This window comes from Rhipicephalus microplus, unplaced genomic scaffold (genome assembly GCF_043290135.1).
Source record: "Rhipicephalus microplus isolate Deutch F79 unplaced genomic scaffold, USDA_Rmic scaffold_228, whole genome shotgun sequence".
Classification (NCBI taxonomy): Eukaryota; Metazoa; Arthropoda; class Arachnida; order Ixodida; family Ixodidae; genus Rhipicephalus; species Rhipicephalus microplus.
The window spans coordinates 220,001-226,280 of record NW_027464799.1 but is presented as its reverse complement, the minus strand read 5'-3'; the positions used below and the strand labels follow the sequence as shown (position 1 = coordinate 226,280).

At 59.3% G+C, this 6,280-nt stretch overlaps 1 non-coding gene across 1 annotated transcript; it reads left to right on the top strand.

Annotated features, from left to right (window-relative positions):
• Nucleotides 1-2,979: 2,979 nt before the first annotated feature.
• Nucleotides 2,980-4,794, top strand: LOC142792564 (small subunit ribosomal RNA). Its single transcript, XR_012891028.1, has one exon. It is a non-coding gene; the product is annotated as a small subunit ribosomal RNA (ribosomal RNA).
• Nucleotides 4,795-6,280: the final 1,486 nt, after the last annotated feature.

Sequence of the window (6,280 nt, the reverse complement as noted above, 5' to 3'; positions counted from 1 at the left end):
GAAAGCGCCCACGAAAGTGGCGTATTTGGACGTGCTTGACGGCGACCGCTGCAGGAGTACGAAAAACCACGTCAGCCGGGGCGAGCGACCCACGGGCGGTCTGGGTGCTTATCGCTGCTATTATAGGGGCACCCCGGCAGACGCAGAAAAAAAAATTTTTTTTCGACCTTCTTTTTTGCTGGTCGAGCTCGGGTAACCCAGGTCGCAATGGGAGCCGCGCACGAAAGCGGCGTCGCGAGACGCGTTCGCGGTCGCTAGTCGCACGAGCTCGGCAACCGCGTCAGCCGGCGCGGAGTTCGGGATGCCGACGGCTAAGTGGGTACCGCTGCTCGGATGTTCGCCGTTTTTGGCCGAGTGAGTGCTGGCACTCCGGCGAAGCGAAACGGGGCCGATTCGGGCACGATATCGGCGTATTTCGACGTGCTCGCCGGCGACCGTCGCACGAGTACGGCAAAGCGCGTCTGCCGGGGCGAGGTTTGCGATGCCGACGAAAAAGTGGGAAGCGCCGCTCGGATCTTCGCCGTTTTTGCAGGAGTGAGTGGCGGCCCTCCTGCGAGACCAAGAAGCATCGACTCGCGCACGATATCGGTGTCTTTCGACGTGCCCGCCGGCCACCGCCGCACGAGTACGGCAAACCGCGTATGCCGGGGCGGGGTTGGCGACGCCGACGCAAAAGTGGGAACCGCCACTAGGATGTTCGCCGTTTTTGGCAGAGTGAGTGCTGGCACTCCGGCGAAGCGAAAGAGCGCGAATGCGCCCACGAAAGTGGCGTGTTTGGACGTGCTTGACGACGACCACCGCAGGAAAACGAAAAACCACGTCAGCCGGGGCGAGCGACCCATGGCGGTCTGGGTGCTTATCGCTGCTATTATAGGGGCACCCCGGCAGACGCAAAAAAAAAAAAAATTTTTTTTCGACATTCTTTCTTGCTCGTCGACCTCGGGTGACCCAGGTCGCAGTGGGAGCCGCGCACGAAAGCGGCGTCGCGAGACGGCTTCGCGGTCGCTAGTCGCACGAGCTCGGCAACCGCGTCTGCCGGGGCGGAGTTCGGGACGCCGACGGCTAAGTGGGAACCGCCGCTCGGATGTTCGCCGTTTGTGGCCGAGTGAGTGCTGGCACTCCGGCGAAGCCAAACGGGGCCGATTCCGGCACGATATCGGCGTCTTTCTACGTGCTCGCCGGCGACCGTCGCACGAGTACGGCAAAGTGCGTCTGCCGGGGCGGGGTTTGCGACGCGTACGCAATAGTGAGAACCGTCGCTCGGATGTTCGTCGTCTTTCGCCGAGCCAGTGCTGGCACTCCGGCGAAGCCGAACGGAGCCGATTCGGGCACGATATCGGCGTCTTTCCACGTGCTCGCCGGCGACCGTCGCACGAGTACGGTAAACCGCGTCAGCCGGGGCGGAGTTCGGGACGCCGATGCGAAAGTGGGAAGCGCCGCTCGGATCTTCGCCGTTTTTGGAGGAGTCAGTGGCGGCACTCCGGTGAAGCCAAGGTGCGCCAATTCGCGCACGATATCGGCGTCTTTCGACGTGCCCGCCGGCCACCGTCGCACGAGTACGGCAAACCTCGTCTGCCGGGGCGGGGTTTGCGACGCCGACGCAAAAGTGGGAACCGCCGCTCGGATGTTCGCCGTTTTTGGCAGAGTGAGTGCTGGCACTCCGGCGAAGCGAAAGAGCGTGAATGCGCCCACGAAAGTAGCGTATTTGGACGTGCTTGACGGCGACCGCCGCAGGAGTACGAAAAACCACGTCAGCCGGGGCGAGCGACCCACGGCGGTCTGGGTGCTTATCGCTGCTATTATAGGGGCACCCCGGCAGACGCAGAAAGAAAAAAAAAAAAAAATGGGGACATGGCGTGCGTCACCGTGCGGCTTCGCAGCGTTGCCGAAGTCGCCGAGCCCTTCGACTGAGCCGAACGGCGGACAGGGAACGTTGGTCGGCCGTTCTAACCTGTCGGTGCCACGCCGAGACGTCGTTAAGGAAAACCGCGTCGTGGGCCTCTACGACGCCGTCGAGTCGTTGTACGTTTGGTGTCCAGCGTGTCGGCGGCGAGTAGCGGACACGTCGTTCACGACTTCGGTCTTTCGCAGTCGACGCGAACTTGCGGAGAGTCGTGGTGCCTCACGTTTTCGGCAGAAACCGCGGCGGAATTTTCCCGTGCGTGCGCGCACGACCTCGGTGCTGTGCCGTCAGCGTAGTGTTGCACAAACTCGTGGCCTACCCAAGGTGCGGTACGTTTGCGGCCGTATCCTCGGTGGGAATTTCGTGAGTAGGGTCGCAAATTCTACGACCTCGGCGGGTTTGAGAGCGACGTAGACTTGTGGCACGCTCAACGTGCCACACGTTTCGGGGCACACCCGCGGTGAAATTTTCTCGAGTACGCTCGTATTAGTGCCCAAGGAGGTCTGGGTACTTATCGCTGCTATTATGTGGGGGTTCTCGTGAGCGGCGTACGCGAAAGCGACCGGGTGTCTGATATGCGGCGGGCTTCGGCCTCGTCAAGCGTGTCCTCGGGTCTGCTCCAGGGGAATCCACGGCAGTCGTCTGCAGCCTCATCCGCTTGATGCGTTAGGGGCTGGTTGTCGGACGGTGCCGTTTTACCACGATATCGAGGTGTGTTCCGTGTCGTCCTCGGGCGATTCAGATGCGAAAGCGCCGAAGACGCGGGCGTGACCCGTCGTCTGGCGGCTTTGCAGTCTCGGCTCCGTTGCTAGTTCCGGCCGGTCCACCGACAGTGCAGCGGGCTTGGGCAACCCGCACGGCGCGACCGAGTCGATGCAACGAAAAAGAGCGAGCATGAACGTGCTTCTTGCCGCACGGCTCCCACTCGTCTTTCGGGAAGGTTGTGCCGTAGCGAGCTCGAACGCCGTCATCTCGGAGTGCAAAATAAGCGTGTTGGGGCGCCTGAAGGTGGCCTCCGCCGCACACAGACTGCGTCCGGCCCGCCGAAGGCGAGGACGGACGCGCAGTCGAACGATTACCTGGTTGATCCTGCCAGTAATCATATGCTTGTCTCAAAGATTAAGCCATGCATGTCTAAGTACATGCCGAAATAAGGCGAAACCGCGAATGGCTCATTAAATCAGTTATGGTTCCTTAGATCGTTTCTTCCTACTTGGATAACTGTGGCAATTCTAGAGCTAATACATGCAGTGAGCCTGGAGCCCTTTGGGTAACGGGTGCTTTTATTAGACCAAGATCGATCGGGTTTCGGCCCGTATTGTGTGGTGACTCTGGATAACTTTGTGCTGATCGCATGGCCACGAGCCGGCGACGTTTCTTTCAAGTGTCTGCCTTATCAACTTTCGATGGTAGGTTACTTGCTTACCATGGTTGTTACGGGTAACGGAGAATCAGGGTTCGATTCCGGAGAGGGAGCCTGAGAAACGGCTACCACATCCAAGGAAGGCAGCAGGCGCGCAAATTACCCACTCCCGGCACGGGGAGGTAGTGACGAAAAATAACAATACGGGACTCTTTTGAGGCCCCGTAATTGAAATGAGTACACTCTAAATCCTTTAACGAGGATCAATTGGAGGGCAAGTCTGGTGCCAGCAGCCGCGGTAATTCCAGCTCCAATAGCGTATACTAAAGCTGCTGCGGTTAAAAAGCTCGTAGTTGGATCTCAGTTCCAGACGAGTAGTGCATCTACCCGATGCGACGGCTCGGACTGAACATCATGCCGGTTCTTTCTTGGTGCACTTCATTGTGTGCCTCGAGATGGCCGGTGCTTTTACTTTGAAAAAATTAGAGTGCTCAACGCAGGCGAGTCGCCTGAATAAACTTGCATGGAATAATAGAACAAGACCTCGTTTCTGTTCTGTTGGTTTTTGGAATACGAGGTAATGATTAAGAGGGACGGACGGGGGCATTCGTATTGCGGCGCTAGAGGTGAAATTCTTGGACCGTCGCAAGACGAACTACTGCGAAAGCATTTGCCAAGAATGTTTTCATTGATCAAGAACGAAAGTCAGAGGTTCGAAGGCGATCAGATACCGCCCTAGTTCTGACCATAAACGATGCCAACCAGCGATCCGCCTGAGTTACTCAAATGACTCGGCGGGCAGCTTCCGGGAAACCAAAGTATTTGGGTTCCGGGGGAAGTATGGTTGCAAAGCTGAAACTTAAAGGAATTGACGGAAGGGCACCACCAGGAGTGGAGCCTGCGGCTTAATTTGACTCAACACGGGAAAACTTACCCGGCCCGGACACTGGGAGGATTGACAGATTGAGAGCTCTTTCTTGATTCGGTGGATGGTGGTGCATGGCCGTTCTTAGTTGGTGGAGCGATTTGTCTGGTTAATTCCGATAACGAACGAGACTCTAGCCTATTAAATAGGTGCGGGGTTCCCAGCACCTTACAACCTTCTTAGAGGGACAAGCGGCTCCTAGCCGCACGAAACAGAGCAATAACAGGTCTGTGATGCCCTTAGATGTCCGGGGCCGCACGCGCGCTACACTGAAGGAAGCAGCGTGTCTTTATCCCTGTCTGAAAAGACTGGGTAACCCGTGGAACTTCTTTCGTGATTGGGATAGGGGCTTGCAATTGTTCCCCTTGAACGAGGAATTCCCAGTAAGCGCGAGTCATAAGCTCGCGTTGATTACGTCCCTGCCCTTTGTACACACCGCCCGTCGCTACTACCGATTGAATGATTTAGTGAGGTCTTCGGACCGATGTCCGGCGCGGCCTTTCGGTTGCGCCGGTCTGTTGGAAAGATGACCAAACTTGATCATTTAGAGGAAGTAAAAGTCGTAACAAGGTTTCCGTAGGTGAACCTGCGGAAGGATCATTAACGGATTGTGAAGGGTGAGCGCCTCAGCTGCGTCTGCGCCCGACACTTTCTGCCGCTGACCCCGTTTGGACGCGGGGTCGGCTTTTCCCCACGGGGCTGCCTGAATGTGGAGCGGCACCCCGTGACAAATTGTTGCGCCCAGCGGACGCCAACACCGCGACCTTGGACGGTCGGCCAGGTGGCGGACGCGGGTACAAACGGCGCAACGCACTCATAGGTCGGCTTTCGACCCGCCACTGCACCGTGGCTCGAAGCGCTCGAAATGCGCGACCCGACCGCTGCGGGACCGCCTAGTACTGTAAACAGGAGCGGCGGAGCGCGAACGGCGAGTCGTGGTTACGTCGGTAGAAGGCGAGGCTGCGCGTTCCCGAAACGCCAGCCGAGTGCCCTCCCGACCGTTCGAGCGTGCAAGAACGAGACCCGACAATCGCGCGGCGACTGCCAAGTACGAGAGGAACGGCACAAGCGTCGGCGGTCGGTCAAGGAACTGGCGATGTGACGGGTCCGCTGTGCACCAGTGCATACCGTCCCGCCGTCCGCGGCAAGCGCCTCCGCGTCCTCGGGTGACGGAGGCTGCCGGTCGGTTCTTGCAGGCGAGGGATCTCGCTGGCACCGGTTCGCGTTGACGCGCGGCCGGTCATGGCACGGCGATGCGACGGCCGAGGTGCGCAGTACTCGATGGAGGAACCGCACGCTCCGATGACCGTCCCGCCCTCCGCGGCGTATGCGTACCGACCGTAATGGTTGCAGCAGCGCCGGCCGGCTTTTGAATTCGCCACACGAAACACGGTGCGAGATCGCGGTTAGGGGAGCGTCGACGTTGCCAGGCGTTTTGCTTGCTGCCGAGGGAAAGGCGGCACGGCCACGTCGCGCTCGTCGCGATTAGCGGGTCTGCGCGCTTTGGGAAGGTGCCGCAACGACTTGCCGAAAGAGGAAGCACGGAAGAACGAGGGACTTGGACGTCCCGACAATTGAACGCACTTGCGGCCAGGCCCTTGCTGGCTTCGTTCTTCCGCCTCGAGTAGGCTCGTACGCGGCTCCGGCGCCGAAAGTGGTCCTTGGCACCGACTTCGGTGGACGTGGGAAGTGCCGCGCAAGTACGGCGCGCCTGGCTCCACCTGTTGGCTAAAGTAGGCAGCCGGATCGGCATTTTGGTGTGCGGTGGCAAACCGTGGATGCGAAAAAAGCTTGTGCGATTTCGTGGAACAAAAAGCGGGGGTCCCCCTTTTTATGCGGAGGAGACCGACCCGCCTGCCGTGGTGAACCGCGACGCCACGGTAAAAACGGGAGAGGCTTGTCGATGGGACCGTGCATCCCGCGCTCCACGGAGGCCGGGAGGCGGCCGCCCGAGGAAATGTGTAGCCGTCGAGGCCCGCATCTGCGTGCACTCTTATCCAAATGGGTGTACCGCAGGCATTTTCTGGTTAGGCGGGCCAATGAGAGCGAGCACACAACGATACCTACGGGTCCGGCTTGGAGAACCGGC